Below are 20853 nucleotides of genomic sequence, written 5' to 3'. Positions count from 1 at the left end.
TGTTTGATCCTAGGGTTGGGGAGATCTCTGGAGAAAAAAAATGGCAACCCACTCCACTATTCTTACCTGGAGAATCCCAAGGGCAGAGGTGCCTGGCAGGCAACAGTCCATAGGGTTGCAAAAAGTTGTACTCAACTTAGGCATTGAGCAACACTCACAAATACTGGGGTACATGTATCTCTTTGAATTATGGTTTTCTCCAGATATATGCACAGGAGTGGGATTTCTGTGACATCATTTCAGTTTAGTTCAGTTGCTCAGTCATGTATGACTCTTTGCAACCCTATGGACTGCAGCACTCCAGGCTTCCCTGTCGATCACCAAATCCCAGAGTTTACTCAAACTCACGTCCATTGAGTCAGTGATACTATCCAATCAGCTCATCCTCTGTCGTTCCCTTCTCCTCCCACCTTCAATCTTTCCCAGCATCAGAGTCTTTTCATATAGGTCAGTTCTTTGCATCAGGTGGCCAAAGAATTGGAGTTTCAGCTTCAGCATCAGTCCTTCCAGTGAATACTCAGGACTGATTTCCTTTAGCATGGACTGGTTGGATCTCCTTGCAGTCCAAGGGACTCTCAAGAGTCTTCTCCAATACCACAGTTCAAAAGCATCAATTCTTCAGTGCTCAGCTTTCTTTATAGTCCAACTCTCACATCCATACATGACTACTGGAAAAACCATAGCTTTGACTACACGGACCTTTGTTGGCAAGGCAATGACTCTGCTTTATAATATGCTATCTAGTTTGGCCATAACTTTTCTTCCAAGGAACAAGCATCTTTTAATTTCATGGCTGCAGTCACAATCTGCAGTGATTTTGGAGCCCGCCAAAATAAAGTCTGACACTGTTTCCATTGTTTCCCCATTTATGTGCCATGGGATAGGATGCCATGATCTTAGTTTTCTGAATATTGAGTTTTAAGCCAAATTTTTCACTCTCCTCTTTCATCAGGAGGCTTTTTAGTTGCTCTTCACTTTCTGCCATAAGCGTGGTGTCAACTGCATATCTGAGGTTATGATGTTTCTCCCAGCAATCTTGATTCCAGCTTGTGCTTCATCCAGTCCAACATTTCTCATGATGTACTCTGCATATAAGTAAAATAAACAGGGTGACAGTATACAGCCTTGATGTACTCCTTTCTTGATTTGGAACCAGTCTGTTGTTCCATATCTAGTTCTAACTGCTGCTTCTTGACCTGCATACAGATTTCTCAGGATGCAGGACAGGTGGTCTGGTATTCCCATCTCTTGAAGAATTTTCCATAGTTTGTTGTGATCCACACAGTCAAAAGCTTTGGCATAGTCAATAAAGCCGAAGTAGATATTTTTCTGGAACTCTCTTGGTTTTTTGATGATCCAGTGGATATTGGCAATTTGATCTCTGGTTCCTCTGCCTTTTCTAAATCAAGCTTGAACATCTGGAAGTTCACAGTTCATGTATCATTGAAGTCTGGCTTCAAGAATTTTGAGCATTACTTTGCTAGGGTGTGAGATGAATCCAATTGTGTGGTAGTTTGAGCATTCTTGGCATTGCCTTTCTTTGGGATTAGAATGAAAACTGACCTTTTCTAGTCCTGTGATCACTGCTGAGTTTTCCAAATTTGCTGACATATTGAGTGCAGCACTTTCACAGTATGGTAGTACTACTTTTTGTTTTTTTGAGGCACCTCCATTGAGGAATTCTCCATAGTGGCTATACGAATTTACATTCCAACCAACAAATACCTAGGAATAAACCTAACTAAGGGCTTCCCTGGTGACTCAGAGGTAAAGAATCCACCTGATAATGCAAGAGACATGTGTTTGACCCCCTGGGTCAGGAAGATCCACTGGAGAAGGAAATGGCAACCCACTCCAGTATTCTTCCTGGGAAATCCCATGGACAGAGGAGCCTGGTGGGCTAGAGTCTGTGGGATTGCAAAGAGTCACACATGACTCAGAGACTAAACCACCACCACAATGTAGAACAAGGCACAGATAAAATAAAATTGGCCATGTGTTGCTAATAGTATCAACTGAGTGATGGGAATATAAGAGTTCTTTACATTATTCTCCTTTTGTACATGTTTGAACTTTTCCAGTGTAAAGATTTTTGAAATGTGTTTGAACTGAATGTTAATCTCTGAGTCTATCATCTCTTGGGCATATATCTTGTTTTTCCATATTGTTGTTGTTCAGTTGCTAAGTCATGTCTGACTCTTTGCAACCACATGGACTGCAGCATGCCAGGCTTCCCTGTCTTTCACCGACTCCTGGAGTTGGCTTAAACTCATATCAATTGTGTTAATGATGCCATCCAACCATCTCATCCTCTGTCACTCCATTTTCTCCTGCCCTTGATCTTTCCCAACATAAAGAGTCTTTTCCAATGAGTTGTCTCTTTGCATCAGGTGGCTAAATTATTTGAGCTTCAGCGTCAATCCTTCCATGAATATTCACTCTGGTGCTCCCAGCTGGAGAATCAGAGCAGTTGAATCTGGCTCTGAAAATTTCTAAGTGGATTTCCTACATAGGGATGAGAAAAATGAATTCTGTATTTTTTTTTTTAGAAAAAGTGTTCTTAAATATATATTTGTCCTTCCTCTACTGGTTTCTATCATAAAAGTAAATTAACATGAAAAATCTAGGCATAAAAACAAAGTAAAGCTGACAACAAACAAATGGAAACCTTGTATCAGAACTGAGTGAATTATCAGAGGCTGCATCAGACAATTCAGTTGCTCAGTAGTGTCGGACTCTTTGCGACCCCATGGACTGTAGCACGCCAGGCTTCCCTGTCCATCACCAACTCCTGGAGCTTGCTCAAACTCATGTCCATTGAGTCTGTGATGCCATCCAACCATCTTCTCCTCTGTCATCCCCTTATCCTCCTGCCTTCAATTTTTCCAGCATCAGGGTCATTTCCAATGAGTCAGTTCTTCACGTCAGGTGGCCAAAGTATTGGAGTTTCAGCTTCAACATCAGTCCTTTCAATGGATATTCAGGACTGATTTCCTTTTGGATTGACTGGTTGGATCTCCTTGCAGTCCAAGGGACTCTCAAGAGTCTTCTCCAACAGCACAGTTCAAAGGCATCAATTCTTTGGCGCTCAGCTTTCTTTATGGTCCAACTCTCACGTTCATACATATCTACTGCAAAAACCATAGCTTTGACTAGATGGACCTTTGTTGGCAAGGTAATGTCTCTGCTTTTTAATATACTGTCTAGGTTGGTCATAGCTTTTCTTCCAAGGAGCAAGTGTCTTTTAATTTCATGGCTGCAGTCACCATCTGCAGTGATTTTGGAGCCCAAGAAAATAAAGTCTGTGACTGTTTCCATTGTTTCCCCATCCTTTTTCCATGATGTAATGGGACCAGATGCCATGATCTTAGAATACTGGAGTGGGTAGCTGTTTCCTTCTTCAAGGGATCTTTCCAACCCAGGGATCGAACCCAGGCCTCCCACATTGCAGGCAGATTCTTTACCAGGTGAGCCATCAGGGAATCCAAGAGGTTGCATAGGAGGGAAGCATTTGTTGCTGAGGTCAGTAAACCCAGATTTCTTCTGCCTGTCTTCCACTAATAAAGGGAATGAGTGACCCTAGGCACAAATGTAATCCTGTGGCTTCTTTCGGCTTATCTGGTCAGGGAGGCCATCTTGTGGCACCGTCTCCCTGGAATTCAATCTAATTCAATTCAGTCCCAATTCAGTTCAATTCAGTTTGGTTCTAGTCTATTTCCTTCTACCAACTATTTGTTTAAAAATACAAATTGCAATAAACAGATGAATCTGTGTTGCCTAGAAATGCCATTTGCTGGCAGGAGTGGAGAAAAGATTCTCCTTCTTAAAAAATATCTCATTTACTATGTCAACAATTAGGCTAAGAACTCATTTGTTATTTTAATATATTCTCCCTGTAATTAGATTAGTTGTGAAGGAATGCATCAGTCTTTCAGTCCCTTCAATTAAAAAAAAAGCATTAAAAAGATATTCACATTGACATTATACCTCCTTTTATTTGAGGTGATTGAAAACTTGTAATCTATTCTTATGACAGCCAGGTAATTTTCACAGGATGATAAGTCTCAATCTTCTAGTACTAGTTTCAAACATCCATATGGAGTTGTCTTTAAAATTATTTATTTGATATGCCAAGTCAGTGTCTATATATCATTTTGAGGGTGACATTTACCCTCCACTCCTGTTTCTATGTGAAATAATTTTCCTTACAGTAACACTTCAATCCCTAGTGCCCCTTTCCCCTGTCACTCACTACTCCTGAGAGTAATGAGTCTCTTCCTAAACTGCTGAGTTCACAAGAAGGAGATGGACATGCGTGGCTGGTCTCTTCCTCCCTACTCTGGTCCATCAGGCCCCACAGAGTCAACTCTGAGCTGCGTTCATCCTCCATAGGAGGGCCTGCCTGTGACCAACTCTACCTGAGGCCAGATGAATTTGTCTTTCTGTATTTGCAGTGATGTTTTTGCAGGCCCATTTGTTCACAGGTCTAAAATCATGTCGCATTCAGTAATCCTGTAAATTTCATTTACTATTCACTACCCACGCAGTAAAGTGGATTTTAGATTTATGGATGAGTGGACTAGGTTTCACAGACATGGCCAGATCACATTACTAGCAAATTACTTCCTTTGTAACTCAGTTGGTAAAGAATCCACCTCCAATGCAGGAGACCCTGGTTTGATTCCTGGGTTGGGAAGATCCCCTGGTGAAGGAAATGGCAACTGACTCCTGTATTCTTGCTTAGGATAGCCCATGGATGGAGGAGGCTGGTGGGCTACAGTCCATGGTGTTGCAAGAGTCAGATACTACTTAGCGACTAAACCACCATCATATATTTAACTATAGTATTACTAGCAAATTATAGGTGTCAGTCCCATTTCTATTGGGAGTCTTCAAGAGGGTCCATTAAAGAGTATGTTACCCCTTTCCCTGAACCCAGTTCTAGGAAATTTAGAAATAAGTCAAAAAGTGGCAGACAGAGGTCAAGAATCACCAGCATGTATATGAAGAGTCAAGTTGGAGCTTAAGTGATTGTTAAAACCAACTCCCAGAATCAGAAAGATTTGCCCACATAGGACAAGAACATACCTCCTGCCCCGACTCCTCTTGACTCCCTTTCTTCCTTTCTCCCCCTAGTCCCCAGCAGTACAGCCTAACTGTTAACTAGTCTAGACTCTAGAGAAACAAAGGAGAAAACTGGCCTCCCTACAAGTAGCTCACTCTCAGAGTTAGAATCCCAGAGACGGGATGAGCCCACAAAGTTTCAGTTCAGTTCAGTTCAGTCACTCAGTCGTGTCCGACTCTTTGCGACCCCATGAATTGCAGCACACCAGGTCTCCCTGTCCATCACCAACTCCCGGAGTTCACCCAGACTCACGTCCGTTGAGTCAGTGATGCCATCCAGCCATCTCATCCTCTGTCGTCCCCTTCTCCTCCTGACCCCCAATTCCTCCCAGCATCAGAGTCTTTTCCAATGAGTCAACTCTTCGCATGAGGTGGCCAAAGTACTGGAGTTTCAGCTTCAGCATCATTCCCTCCAAAGAAATCCCAGGGCTGATCTCCTTCAGAATGGACTGGTTGGATCTCCTTGCAGTCCAAGGGACTCTCAAGAGTCTTCTCCAAGACCACAGTTCAAAAACATCAATTCTTCAGCGCTCAGCCTTCTTCACAGTCCAACTCTCACAGTCCACAAGTTTAGTCTTGCCCAGTTTACTGATTAGTTGTCCAGCTTCCCTGGGGGTGGAGTAAGTAAAAGGTGAGAGGCTATAGGGTAAATCTCATAGTTAGAAGAAGGAAACATCAGGAGTGGGAAATAACATTCACCCCCAAATTCCGCAGATTAAACTTTCCTTTAACCCATTACATTCAAATAGTAATATCATGCTTAGTCCTCAGAAGAGGAGATACACAAGCCATAAGTTTCACTCTTACATCCAAATTCCAACTGCCTGTCTTTTTCGATTCTCCTGGGATCCTTCTGCCACTGTAAAATTTGCCTCTAGAATGTCCTGAAATGGATACATATATTTCATTAAGTAATTACTCTACAGTGCTGTATTAGTTTCTGTTGTACAGCAAAGTGAATCAGCTATATGTATACATATATGCCCTCCCTCTTGATCCTCAATATTTGTAAAACAATTCTACTCAAATAATAAAAGTAAATATATATATATATATATTTAAGAAAATTTAAATAGAGACATCCTTATGGGGGTGAAGTTTTAAATAGTGACCTTTGAAATTTTGAAATAAATCATTTTAATTTAAAAATGTAAAACACAAAGCAAGGAGATCCAACTAGTCCATCCTAAAGGAGATCAGTCCTGGGTGTTCATTGGAAGGACTGATGCTAAAGCTGAAACTCCAATACTTTGGCCACCTCATGTGAAGAGTTGACTCATTGGAAAAGACTCTGATGCTGGGAGGGATTGGGGGCAGGAGGAGAAGGGGACAACAGAGGGTGAGATGGCTGGATGGCATCACTGACTCAATGGACATGAGTTTGGGTAAACTCCAGGAGTTGGTGATGGACAGGGAGGCCTGGCATGCTGCAATTCATGGGGTCACAAAGAGTCGGACACGACTGAGCAACTGAACTGAACAGAAAACACAAAGAGAAGTATATAAATTTTAAACCCAGTCTCAATCCAAAGCTGAAAGTTCATTCTCTATTCCATTTCTATTTCAAATTATGTCTGGTCACATTTTCCCATAGCATGTCAGAGTTCTTCAATGAGATTTAATGCCAACCAAAAGATAGAAAGTATAAAGTTTCTTTCAATAAGGAGATGACAGCATCATAGAAATACCCCAAATCTGAATATAAAGACCCCCACTACTTTAAAGTCCCAGGGCAAAACTGAAGTTCAAAGATTAAATCTTCTTTCAAGTTCAAGTCAAAATATATTAAAGTCCAAATGAATTAGAGTCTGATATCAAGTTATTTTCCCCTGTGGAATCACATGTTTGAAGTTTAAAATTTCTAAGTTATAATTAAAACCCAGACTATCCTTCCAAATTTATTATTCAGCTCAGTCTCAGCAGAGGGGTACTGGGATGCCTGAGTAGATTCGGTCTTCTTTCAACAGCTGCCTTCTGAGACACATCTCAGAGGAATAGGTGTAGTTCTTTCGTTGAGGGCTTCAGAATGTGTTATGTCAAGTCTCTGATACACCCCGTTTTAAAGAATCCTAAGGAATAACAAGAAACAAGATTTATTATAGCATTGGCTCCATACCCACCACATTTAGAAAACAAGCTGATTTCTAGTCCTTGAGTTACCATCCTGTGTAAAATTACATTGCCAGAGGCCAGTGTTACTAATGAGCACCACAGACACTCAGTGCTCTCTGAGAGAAGGGTCGGAGGACCCTGGTTAGTTCCTGCCAGTTGTCTGCACTCTGCTACCAAAAACTGAAACTCCCCTGGGAGAAATCTTCCAAGGACAGACAAACAAATGCACCACCAATTTGCAAATCTGGGGGTAGAGAGGAGCCTCCTCTATATACTGCTTCCTCTGTAGTGTATTAAAACCTCCTGCTTTCTACTGCTTCCAGTGCTGAGTATGGACTCTTATCTAGTGCCATAGCATCTTACTTTTGTGAGCAGACATTAGTTCCTAAGTGCTGCCGTGCCTTTTTATTTAAAGCCATATTGGGGCTCCCCAAAATTGGTTCCCTGATATTGTTATTGTGACTACAATTAACCTGAATAGAACCAAAATGAGTTTGTGGCGAGCCTCATAAATCCAAGGCTAACATCTACCCTGAAGATAATTCACAGCATGCAAAAAAGGATAATTTGGGAAGATGATTCAGACTGGTCATGGAAAATTTAAAGCCAGAACCTCATCAGCGCTCTCTATAATGCTAGAAGTCAACTCACATTCACTCTGAAGCAGCAGATACCATTCGTATAACAAGGCCTCTGTGACCTGTAACATTGGAACAGTGCTAAGCTATGACTACTTTGGAAAAGTTTTACCTACTTTTTATGGTGAACTGGAGCCTCCTGCAACTAGCTGAGGGTCTCCAGTGGGTCTCTCTTGCTAGGCCCTAGGCTGCCAGAGATTTGACTGAGGCCAGACTTTTCCCAAGGTCATCACTCTTTGCTTAAGCCTCAGTCTCTTCAAACAAATAAACAATCATTACAAACAAACAAAACTTCCATAACCTGTTTTCATCCACCCAGGTCAAAATACAATGTTCCCCATGTCTTAACGTTCCTTCCTTGCATGCCTAGTTGCTTTGGTTGTGTCCAGCTCTTTGTGACCCTATAGACAGTAGCCTACCAGGCTCCTCTGTCCGTCGGATTCTTCAAGCAAGAAGACTGGAGTGTGTTGCCATGCCCTCCACCAGGGGATCTTCCCAACCAGGGCTCAAACCTACGTCTCCTACATCTCCTGCATTGCAGGTATATTTTTCACCACTGAGTCACTGGGGAGGCCCCAGTGTTTCTTCCTTTTGTCCCAGCAATTAAAATCTAGCTCCAATGCATCTCTAAAAATAGAAAGAAAGAAAAGAAAAATACAAGTTCAAAGCACCTAGCTGAAATAGTAAAGCCCAAGCCTATGTCTTGGTCCTCCTCAAGACCTCCCACACATACACTTGGTCTCCCATTTCACTCTTACGTTTCATTTCTCAGAGATCCTAGCCCAGGCAGGAAATGTTGGGAATCTTTGAGGAGAGGGATAAACCTCTCTCCACTCCTCTTCTATAACTAGGTTCTGAACAAATCCAAAAATAAAACAGATATACAGATGGAACTTATTTTTGGTAAACTCCAGGTTGGAGTACGTGGCTTATGAACAGGTAAGTTTCCTATTACTGCATCTCAGTGTTAGAACTAACCATGTGGACAGGTGGCCCTGAAATGTGGCCTCCTGCCACAAGCTATTAGAATGACTGTTGATACTTGCTTCCAGCTCCCAAGAGGAAGTAGGGCAGAGCTCACCTGAAAATGCTTAATTATTCTTTACAGGTTTAGCAATCATGCAAGTCTTTCCCTCTCCCCAGGGACAAGCGAGAAAGGGACTGAAAAGTGTAATGCTAATGAGTTCTGTGTCCAAAGAAGGAAACTGTTTAGGGAGTAATTCCACCCCTGTTTTTAATGCCCTTTAACATATCCAAAAGTTTGTAGCTTCTCATTTTTCTATTAGGGAGAGCCCATTTTCCTACTAGTAAAGTTTCTGTTTGCACTACTGTTCAGATACATATCTTATATATATATATATATATATATATATATATAGAGAGAGAGAGAGAGAGAGAGAGAGAGAGGCAGTTTTCTTTATTTTTTCTGGTTTTATTGAGATACAACTGACATTAACATTGTGTGAATTTAAGGTGTACAGAAGATTGATTTGAACACTAATATATTGTAAAATAATCACCATCATAGCATTAGCTAACACCTCCATTACATCAGATGATTATCATTCTGCTTCGGCAGTTATCTTTAAACAGATGACTATCTCTTCTACTCTATGATGGACTAAATGTATGTAAAATTATCTCTGAGTCTGGCAACATATTCCCTGTCATTAGACTCAGTGTGGCCATGAAGGTGGTAGTGAAATGAGACAAAATTAAACTGGTCTTTGGCAACGTGCCTTTACTTCAGCCCCAGAAAGCCAAGGTGTTAATATAACCTCAGGGACTGGCAACATTATTCCTTTTCTCTTCCCACTGCCTCTGGAATTAGAATAGAAAACAAAGTCAGTGAGAGGTCATGCTTGTGAAAGACACTGCCATTCAGTTAAGGCTTAGTATATCCTAATTTTCCTTCTCCTTTCCTGTGAAGAGACATATTCTTAATGCATTTGAGAATGGAAACAAATGAGTGAAAATTTATTCTTTATGCTGAAATGCCATTATTTATTTAAACACTTGATGACACTTGATGGGGCATAATAATTACAGTTAGAGCTGGGAATAAACCATTTTCAACTTTTCTTCTCTGTTTCTTAACAGAAGAAGAAATTATGGGAAATTCTTTAGAATGAGGCAAGCAATCTTCATTTGACTATGCCTGTTGGTTCTGATTTGCATCATAGAAATTCTCTTCCTTGTTGTTTGAGCTCTGTTGTTTATAAGAGAAAACGAACATGTTGAAATTATTAGCACTGAGGAGTTGGAGAGCAAATAATGCTAATGGAATAAATAATACATCATTTATTGGAAGTGCTCTTTAGGGGTTTATACCAAATCACTTTACTAGCCTCAACAGCATAATATTTAGCAACCTCTAACAAGTTTCAGGGAGAGATATTACCTTGTGACTCAACAAGTATCCTTGATATACTGCCTAAATTAGACAGCCTATTAAAAATTAATGGCAGGCCAATTTCCTGCAATTATACTTTTACCTAGGGAGCAGTCTGCCTGGTTTGTATTATATTAGGAACTTTTGGCTGGGCATCTTCTTTACAATTTCAGCCAAGTTTGTCAATGAAGTTTATTGATAAACAGACATATTTAAATGAGTATGGAACATAGGATGTAAACAGTTTAGAATGAATTGATCTGCCAATGGTAGTAATTTAAGAAGGCAGCTGTATGGTGGATGCTGGGATGTGCTGCCCTGATTCCCTTTTAGGAAGGAAGGACTAATTCCACAGCTGCAGAGAGATGCTATAATTCAGTCCTTAGCTGCCAGTCCTTTAAGCAGATTGCCCTTCAGGAAGAAAATCACCTCACCTGAAGTCACATCTCCTTCCAGAGGCAGCCCACATCTGATGGCTCATCAATGCAGAGTATAATGACCAGGTCCCAGGTTCCCACGTCAGAATAGCTTTTAAGGGCCATCCTAGCTCAAGAAGCCCTGAAGGGCTCAGCTGAGAATCTGATTGATCTGAATCACAGGTCAGTTGATTCCTTTGCCCAGTCCCTGTTTCTCATGCTATTGGCTGAATAACTTTCTGCTTTGCAGGGGATCTGACCTGACAACTGATGGGTTTTCAATACAAAATTATATTCTGAATCAAATTTCGACACACACACACACACACACACACACACACACACACACACACATTCAACAACTACTCTTTTACATTCACTTGTTGGCTGAAGGGGAAGATAATACAGATGTAGCCTTCTCTTTCTCCACCTAAATTATGTTAACTGTGAGCAAGAACAGTGTTGCTATAGATTATCAACAACAGGAATATTTTACTGGACATGATCCCAGGGACTATAGGCTAATGAATTTGACAACGTAAAGTTGTTAAAAGATACAGAATATAAAATTTTGCAGAAAAATAAGTAGAAAGCTGAATAAGCCTATACTTATTAAAGATACTAAATTCTTAATTGAAAACTTCTCCACAGAGGTAATCTAGGTCCAGATGGCTTTCCAGTAAATTCTACCAAATATTTAAGAACAAAATTATCCCAAACCTACTCAAAATCTTTGGAAAAGTAATTGAGGAAAGAACATTTACTAATGCATTTTAGGATGTTAGCATTATGATGGTAGTAAAATTATACAACATTATAAGAAGACAAAGCTACCAAATAAAGGTGCAAAAAATACTCTCAGAAAAAGCAGGCTGGTGTTCTGTGATGACCTACAGGGTTGGGATTGGGGAGGTGGGAGAGAGGCTTAAGAGGCAGGGGATATATGTATACTTATGGCTGATTCATGTTGTATGGTAGAAACAAACACATGATCCTCCAATTAAAAATTAAAAAAATAATAAAGCACACACACACACAAAAATGTTGGTCCAAAAATTTTCATCTAAATATGAAAAAATAAAATGTATATGTAAGATATATATATATACATATCATATATACTTAATTAAAACAATATATATAAATATATGTATATTTTTTCAATTACCAAATAATTCATCATAACTAAGTATCTTTATTCCAGGGTTGCAAAATCTGTTTAACATTGGAAAATCAATCAAAATATTCACCATATTAACAGAATAAAGGAGAAATATAGGTGATTATGTCAGTAAGATGATTAACTCATTCATGATTAAATTGCAATAAACCAGGAATAAAATAGCTTCTCAAACTAATTAAGGGCGTCAACAAAAATCCAACAGTTAATACCACATTGCATGCTTTCCCACTAAGATTGGGAACCAAAGTGAAGTGTTCTGACCACTTTTATTCAGCATTGTTCTGGATCTACTTTACAGAGCTATTTGGCAACAAAGAAATATAAATAAAAGACATGCTGCTGCTGCTAAGTCGCTTCAGTCGTGTCCGACTCTGTGGGACCCCATAGATGGCAGCCCACCAGGCTCTCCGGTCCCTGGGATTCTCCAGGCAAGAACACTGGAGTGGGTTGCCATTTCCTTCTCCAATGCAGGAAAGTAAAAAGTCAAAGTGAAGTCGCTCAGTCGTATCTGACTCTTAGCAGCCCCATGGACTGCAGCCTACCAGGCTTCTCTGTCCATGGGATTTTCCAGGCAAGAGTACTGGAGTGGGGTACCATTGCCTTCTCCAATAAAAGGCATAGACATTTCTAAAAAGAAATATTTTACTTTTCAAGCAATCTGAAAAGTTTGTGTTATGTTATTGTTTAAATATGTTTGTTGTTTGGTTTTTAACCCAAGTCCTCATGTTATGCATTATTTGAATCTGTTTTGCCTTTCATTCCACCATTTTTTTCTCCTGTGACTTTTTTTGTCTTATTTTTATTTTGTTGTTTTCAAGTCATTCTTGAATTCCTCTTATTACATTATAAAATTTTTAGTTGAATCTAGTATACCAAGTAACTAGGCACTAATAATTTAGTTTTCACAAAATTGTTTCAACTTCATTTTCTTTCTGAGTTTGGTCAAAATATTTTTTTAAATGGTTCTTCTGTGTTTTTTCTTATTTCTGTTCAGAGTTTTTGATTTTCTGATTTAGATGATTTATTAAACATCTATGAATGCTTGAACAAGTATATTTAATCCAGACTGGAGTGCTGTTTTATAATTTTCTTCTACTTCATTGTTGTTTTTCTTTAAGGGAGGAGAAGATTTTTCATTAACTGGATTGCTTGGATTTTAGTTTTCTGTTTCCTTTTTAGAGAAGGTTCTGTGTTAAGTAGACTGAATTTTTCCTGTTTATAACCTGGGTCTACAATAATAATTTATGTATACACTAATAAAGGGTTTGGGGAACATACAGGAATAAATGTTTTGGGGGGAAGTAGATCAGACCATCCTCATGGAAAAGAAATGCAAAAAAGCAAAATGGCTGTCTGAGGAGGCCTTACATATATATGGAATTTAGAAAGATGGTAACAATAACCCGGTGTACGAGACAGCAAAAGAGACACTGATGTATAGAACAGTCTTATGGACTCTGTGGGAGAGGGAGAGGGTGGGAAGATTTGGGAGAATGACATTGAAACATGTAAAATATCATGTAAGAAACGAGTTGCCAGTCCAGGTTCGATGCATGATACTGGATGCTTGGGGCTAGTGCACTGGGACGACCCAGAGGGATGGTATGGGGAGGGAGGAGGGAGGAGAGTTCAGGATGGGGAACACATGTATACCTGTGGCGAATTCATTTCGATATTTGGCAAAACTAATACAATTATGTAAAGTTTAAAAATAAAATAAAATTAAAAAAATAAAATAAAAAGAAAAAAAATAAAATGTTCAGTGCCCTGCAAAAAAAAAAAAACAAACAAACAAAAAACAAAAAACAAATAGCTGTGAAAAGAGAAGCAGAAAGCAAAGGAGAAAAGAAAAGATATAAGCATCTGAATGAAGAGTTCCAAAGAATAGCAAGGAGAGATAAGAAAGCCTTCCTCAGCGATCAGTGAAAAGAAATAGAGGAAAACAACAGAATGGGAAAGCCTAAAGATCTCTTCAAGAAAATTAGAGATACCAAGAGAACATTTCATGTGAAGATGGGCTCAATAAAGGACAGAAATGGTATGGACCTAACAGAAGTAGAGGATATTAAGAAAGAGGTGGCAGGAATACACAGAACTATACAAAAAAGATCTTCATGACCCAGATAATCACAATGGTGTGATCACTGATCTAGAGCCAGACATCCTGGAATGTGAAGTCAAGTGGGCCTTAGAAAGCATCACTACAAACAAAGCTAGTGGAGGTGATGGATTTCCAGTTGAGCTATTTCAAATCCTGAAAGATGATGCTGTGAAAGTGCTACATTCAATATGCCAGCAAATTTGGAAAACTCAGCAGTGGCCACAGGGCTGGAAAAAGTCAGTTTTCATTCCAATCCCAAAGAAAGGCAATGCCAAAGAATGCTCAAACTACCGTACGATTGCACTCATCTCACACGCTAGTAAAGTAATGCTCAAAATTCTCCAAGCCAGGCTTTAGCAATACATGAATCGTGAACTTCCAGATGTTCAAACTGGTTTTAGAAAAGGCAGAGGAACCAGAGATCAAATTGCCTACATCTGCTGGATCATGGAAAAAGCAAGACAGTTCCAGAAAAACATCTATTTCTGCTCCACTCCAGTACTCTTGCCTGGAAAATCCCATGGATGGAGGAGCCTGGTGGGCTGCAGTCCATGGGGTCGCTAGGAGTCAGACATGACTGAGCGCCTTCACTTTCACTTTTCACTTTCAAGCATTGGAGAAGGAAATGGCAACCCACTCCAGTATTCTTGCCTGGAGAATCCCAGGGACGGGGGAGCCTGGTGGGCTGCCGTCTATGGGGTCGCACAGAGTCGGACACGACTGAAGCGACTTAGCAGCAGCAGCAGCAAAGCCTTTGACTGTGTGGATCACAATAAACTGTGGAAAAGTATGAAAGAGATGGGAATACCAGACCACCTGACCTGCCTCTTGAGAAATTTGTATGCAGGTCAGGAAGCAACAGTTAGAACTAGATATGAAACAACAGACTTGTTCCAAATAGGAAAAGGAGTATGTGAAGGCTGTATATTGTCACCCTGCTTATTTAACTTATATGCAGAGTACATCATGAAAAATGCTGGGCTGGAAGAACAAGCTGGAATCAAGATTGCTGGGAGAAATATCAATAACCTTAGATATGCAGATGACACCAACCTTATGGCAGAAAGTGAAGAGGAACTCAAAAGCCTCTTGATGAAAGTGAAAGTGGAGAGTGAAAAAGTTGGCTTAAAGCTCAACATTCAGAAAACGAAGATCATGGCATCTGGTCCCATCACTTCATGGCAGATAAGATGGGGAAACAGTGAAAACAGTGTCAGACTTTATTTTTCTGGGCTCCAAATTCACTGCAGATGGTGATTGCATCCATGAAATTAAAAGACGCTTACTCCTTTGAAGAAAAGTTATGACCAACCTAGACAGCATATTCAAAAGCAGAGACATTACTTTTGCCAACAAAGGTCTGTCTAGTCAAGGCTATGGTTTTTCCTGTGGTCGCGTATGGATGTGAGAGTTGGACCATGAAGAAAGCTGAGCACTGAAGAATTGATGCTTTTGAACTGTGGTGTTGGAGAAGACTCTTGAGAGTCCCTTGGACTGCGAGGAGATCCAACCAGTCCATTCTGAAGGAGATCAGCCCTGGGATTTCTTTGGAAGGAATGATGCTAAAGCTGAAACTCCAGTACTTGGCCACCTCATGCGAAGAGTTGACTCATTGGAAAAGACTGTGATGCTGGGAGGGATTGGGGGCAGGAGGAGAAGGGGACGACAGAGGATGAGATGGCTGGATGGCATCACTGACTCAATGGACGTGAGTCTGAGTGAACTCCGGGAGTTGGTGATGGACAGGGAGGCCTGGCGTGCTGCGATTCATGAGGTCGCAAAGATTTGGACATGACTGAGTGACTGAACTGAACTAAACTGAGATCAGCATGTCTTTGGATTATGTTTTTCTCTTTAGTTCCTGCAAGATTCTAAAATTCTCTTCTTACTTTCTTATTTAATCACCAAACCTATAAAAGATGCCCTACCCATCCTATTTGTCTCATCCTTTTCCAGAAGAAAGTGTGTTTTGAATTTGTCTCTTCAGATCCTGAGCACCTTTCTGTAGCCAGAGTTCAGGTCTACCAGGTTTCAGACCATTTCAGAATTTCCATGCTTTGACTGAGCCTTGCCATTCTGGATCTTATTTGCTCCATTATCCTTCTTCTACCCAGCTTCTTCAGGCGCCACTTCGTTTCCACATGGGCTTATGGGGTGAGGTCACACTGATGTCTGTTGGAGTTTGGTCTTCATTTTTTTCCTTATATTTAGTGTAAGTACTGTGGCACTCTCAATATCCAGGTGATGCCAAAGAGGGCAGTTTTTTGTGGTTTCATTTGCTCTTCTTTTGTTGATCAGTTTGCTTTTGGGAGGGAATACTGAGCTATTTTAGTCTAAGAACCTGACATTATCCTAGGGAAACCCAGAAGTCCATCCCACTGATTTAGCAAACAATTTCCTATTATTTATATTGGAGTGATTGTTATCTACTTAAAATATCTGTATACAAAATTGCCATAGGAGGCAAAATCTATATAGAGAGAAAGTAGATCTATGGTTGCTAAGAGCCAAGGAGGGATGAGGGGCTGGAGCATGGGGGCCTTCCACTGACATAGAGTATCCTTTTCCTTTCTAATATAATTTATTTTTAAAATCAGTATCAGTTTCACAGAAAGTTGAGTGAAAGATGTAGAAATTTCCTATATACCCTTTGCCTCCACACATATACAGCCTGCCCCACTATCAACATTCAGTTCACTTCAGTTGCTTAGTCATGTCTGACACTTTGCACGCCAGGCCTCCCTGTCCATCACCAAATCCTGGAGTTTACTCAAACTTACATCCATTGAGCCAGTGATGCCATCCGACCATCTCATCCTATGTCGTCCCCTTCTCCTCCTGCCTTCAATCTTTCTCAGCATCAGGGTCTTTTAAAATGAGTCAGTTCTTAACCTCTGGTGGCCAAAGTATTGGAGTTTCAGCTTCAGCATCAGTCTTTTCAGTGAATATTCAGGACTGATTTCCTTTAGGATGGACTGGTTGGATCTCCTTGCAGTTCAAGGGACTCTTAAGAGTCTTCTCTTGAAGATCATCAACATTGGTGAACCACATTGATATATCATCACCCACAGTCCATAGTTTACATTAGGGTTCTCTCTTAGTGTTCTACATTTTATGGGTCTGACAATTGTCTGATATGTACCCACCATTACAGTATCACACAGAGTAGTTTGACTACCTTGAAAATCCTCTGTGCTCTGCCTATTGGGTTTCTTTGTGAGATGAGCAAAATGATGAAATTAGATTGTGCTGGTGTTTGAATATTTGCCAATATATTAATACTAAAAAATATTGAGTTGTATGATAATGAGTAAACTTATATAAGTTACATATTAATCAAGTTGTTAAAAGTATTTTGTTAAGAAATTTCATGGTTTGGATGTTTTCATTGTTCAGATTTTTCTTAAATGGTAAAGAATCTTCCTGCTATGTAGGAGCCTGGGGTTTGATCCCTGGGTCAGGAAGATCCTCTGGAAAAGGGAAGATGCCCTGGAAAAGAGAATGGCTACTCACTCCAGTATTCTTGCTTGGAGAATTCCATGGACAGAGGAGACTGGTGGGCTACTGTCCATGGGGTCGCAAAGAGTTGGACATGATTGAGTAAACTAACACTTTCATTTTCATATCCATGGAGTCTGCAAACCTGTAAATTACTAATACTAGAATATTTCTAACCTTTCTCTTTTCCTTCATAGTAAATGAGTTCTTGCTTTGCTTGCAATTTTGTTCCCTTCACCTCCTCCTCTGAAGATTAACCTCTGAGAAAAATTCTTTTTCTTTTATCCCTCATGCTGGTTTTGAAAAGAAAAGGAACTACTATAAAAAATAAGACATGCATGGTCTAAGGTTTCAGTGGGAATTTTTCAGATAATTTGTAGAAAGGCACTTATGTTACTATAGGAAATGGATGGAAAAGGGTTATTATTAAGCACTGCTGTAATCTAAGCATCATTTTCATATTACTTGAGAAACCTAAGTGCACATTTGCTTATTTTCAAGTTACATTTGGTTGTGAAACTGTATCCTTAATGATGACTGTACCATGTGGATCATGGCTTAAATTATTTATAATTTTGGGGAGTAGGTATAAGGTTTGGCTCTCAGTTAAGTCCCAGAAAAAAACATCTATCTAGACTTGAACCATTTGCTCTCTGTTTTCCCATTTTTAACAGACAGTTGGAATGGGAATCCTAAAGAATAGAGGAGTGTGGAGGTAAAGCTGAGAAATATCAGAATATTATCAGAAAAGAAGAGACATGTTTGAGACCATGCTAATCTCAAAAGGGAAAATGGTAGGAACATTTGCTTTTCTAGATTGGATATGCCAGCTTTAGAACCATATCATGTAATTCTTTGTGAGCCACTCTAAAGTGAGAAATTAAAAAGAAAAACAAAATTAAAACACCCTTTGGAAGCAGCAAGCTGGGAATTGCTTTTTATTCCAAAATCTGTTGACATCAACTTTTCTTAGATGCCTACAGGTGGTTAATGCTAGCTATGAAAGCTGCATGCGAATTCTATGATCTTAAACAATTCTTAATCTCACCAAGCCTTGGGGTTTTTGTTTGTAACATGAAATTATTCTAGAAATGTCATGCAGTTGTTGAAAGATTTAAATGGGCTAGTATATAAAAAGTACCTGGCACATAATACTTGCTAAATAAATGCTAACTTCCTTTGCTCCCTTCTCCTTTACTCTTCATAGAGAATTTCTTTTAATATCAAAAGAAGCCATATATTTTCATGTAGATCTTCTTTGGTTGAAAACCACAGGGAAAGATAATTAAGTTTAATCGATGAACAGATATAAACTCACATTAACAGATGCCCCATATTATAGTGGCAAAGGCTGACTGCTTTTCAAATGCTTGTTATAAAACATGACATTAATCAAGAAGACTAATTTTGGTGCTGATGTGATTTTAAGTGCTTCCACTCAAACTCCACCTAGGGAAAGTAATATATTCACAAAAGGAAGCAATTGGGGCAAATCCCTGTGGCTAATCTTACTGATATTAGCTTTTCTGCCAATGGGAATATGATTAATTTCGAAGTGTAACATGAAGAATGGGATGCATGGAGAACTTCAAATTTAATTTCTTGATTAGTTAATGTTTCAGCTCTTAGGATTTCACTTTTATTCAAGTCATTTCCCAAATTACTCTTTTAAATGATCTGATCTGGGATGTTCAAATATAGGAAAGTGGATAGACATCATATTTTCAGCACATATTCCCATTAATTCATCTGGTAATGAAATTTAATTTTTATTATAAAACTTGTTTAGTTGTTAAGCTGTGTCCAACTCTTTGCAACTCCATGGACTGTTGCCTGCCAGGGTCCTCTGTCAGTGGGATTTCCCAGGCAACAGTACTGGAGTGCATTGCCATTTCCTTCTCCAGGGCATCTTCCTGAGCCAGGAATCCAACCTGAGTCTCCTGTATTGTCAGGCAGATTCCACTGTAATACTTACCACATCATGTTGTGTTTGGATATTTACTTGTATGTCTTGACATCCAGGCAAATTCCAAGAGGAGACAGTATGTTTGTCTTGCTTAGTGCTGTCTCCTTGATTTTTAGAATCATGCTTGGTACATATGAGTGGCATATATGGAACTATAATTTTTAATATGGCACAAACTGAGCTATGGCTGCTCAATAATATTGTTTGGCAACATTTCTTAAAGTTTTATATTGATTTATACCATAAATACGTTAAGTGCTATGGACTGAAGTAAGCATCAGTTCAGTTCAGTCCAGTCGCTCAGTCATGTCCGAGTCTTTGTGTCCCCATGGAGTGCAGCACACCAGGCCTCCCTGTCCATCACCAACTCCTGGAGTTTACTCAAACTCATGTCCATTGAGTCAGTGATGCCATCCAACCACCTCATCCTCTGTCATCCCCTTCTCATCTCACCTTCAATCTTTCCCAACATTAGGGTCTTTTCAAATGAGTCAGTTCTTTGCATCAGGTGGCCAAAGTATTGGAGTTTCAGCTTCAACATCAGTCCTTCCAATGAACATCCAGGACTGACCTCTTTTAGGATGGACTGGTTGGATCTCCTTGCTGTCCAAGGGACTCTCAATAGTCTTCTCCAACACCACAGTTCAAAAGTATCAATTCCTCAGCACTCAGCTTTCTTTGTAGTCCAACTCTCACATCCATACATGACTACTGGAAAAACCAGAGCCTTGACTAGACAGACCTTTTTTGAGAAAGAAATGTCTCTGCTTTTTAATATGCTGTCTAGGTTGGTCATAACTTTCCTTCCAAGGAGTAAGTGTCTTTTAATTTCATGGCTGCAATCACCATCTGCAGTGATTTTGGAGCCCAGAAAATTAAAGTCAGCCACTGTTTCCACTGTTTCCCCATCTATTTCCCATGAAGTGATGGGACCGGATGCCATGATCTTAGTTTTCTGAATGTTGAACTTTAAGCCAACTTTTTCACTCTCCTCTTTCACTTTCATCAAGAGGCTCTTTAGTTCTCCTTCACTTTCTGCCATAAGGGTGGTGTCATCTGCATAAGCATAGGGATTACAATAAATAAGAGAGAGATACAGTCATGGAGGTTGCACTCTAACTGTGCAGAGAGCAAAAGTGAAGTCACTCAGTCATGTCTGACTCTTTGAACCCCGTGGACTGCAGCCTACCAGGATCCTCCATCCATGGGGTTCTCCAGGCAAGAATAGTGGAGTGGGCTGCCATTTAGAACATAGTTCAATGTTAACAGCATAGACTCCAGAGCCAACCTCTCTGGATTACAAACCTACTTCTCCTATTTTACAGCTCTGTCATCTTGGTCAGGTTATCCAACCTCTACATGCCTTGATTTTCCTCATTTGAAAAGTACACATAAGAATTGTATCCTCCTAAAATGATGGGAC

Source organism: Bos javanicus, chromosome 5 (genome assembly GCF_032452875.1).
Source record: "Bos javanicus breed banteng chromosome 5, ARS-OSU_banteng_1.0, whole genome shotgun sequence".
In the NCBI taxonomy this organism is placed as follows: domain Eukaryota; kingdom Metazoa; phylum Chordata; class Mammalia; order Artiodactyla; family Bovidae; genus Bos; species Bos javanicus.
This window is presented reverse-complemented; position numbering follows the sequence as displayed.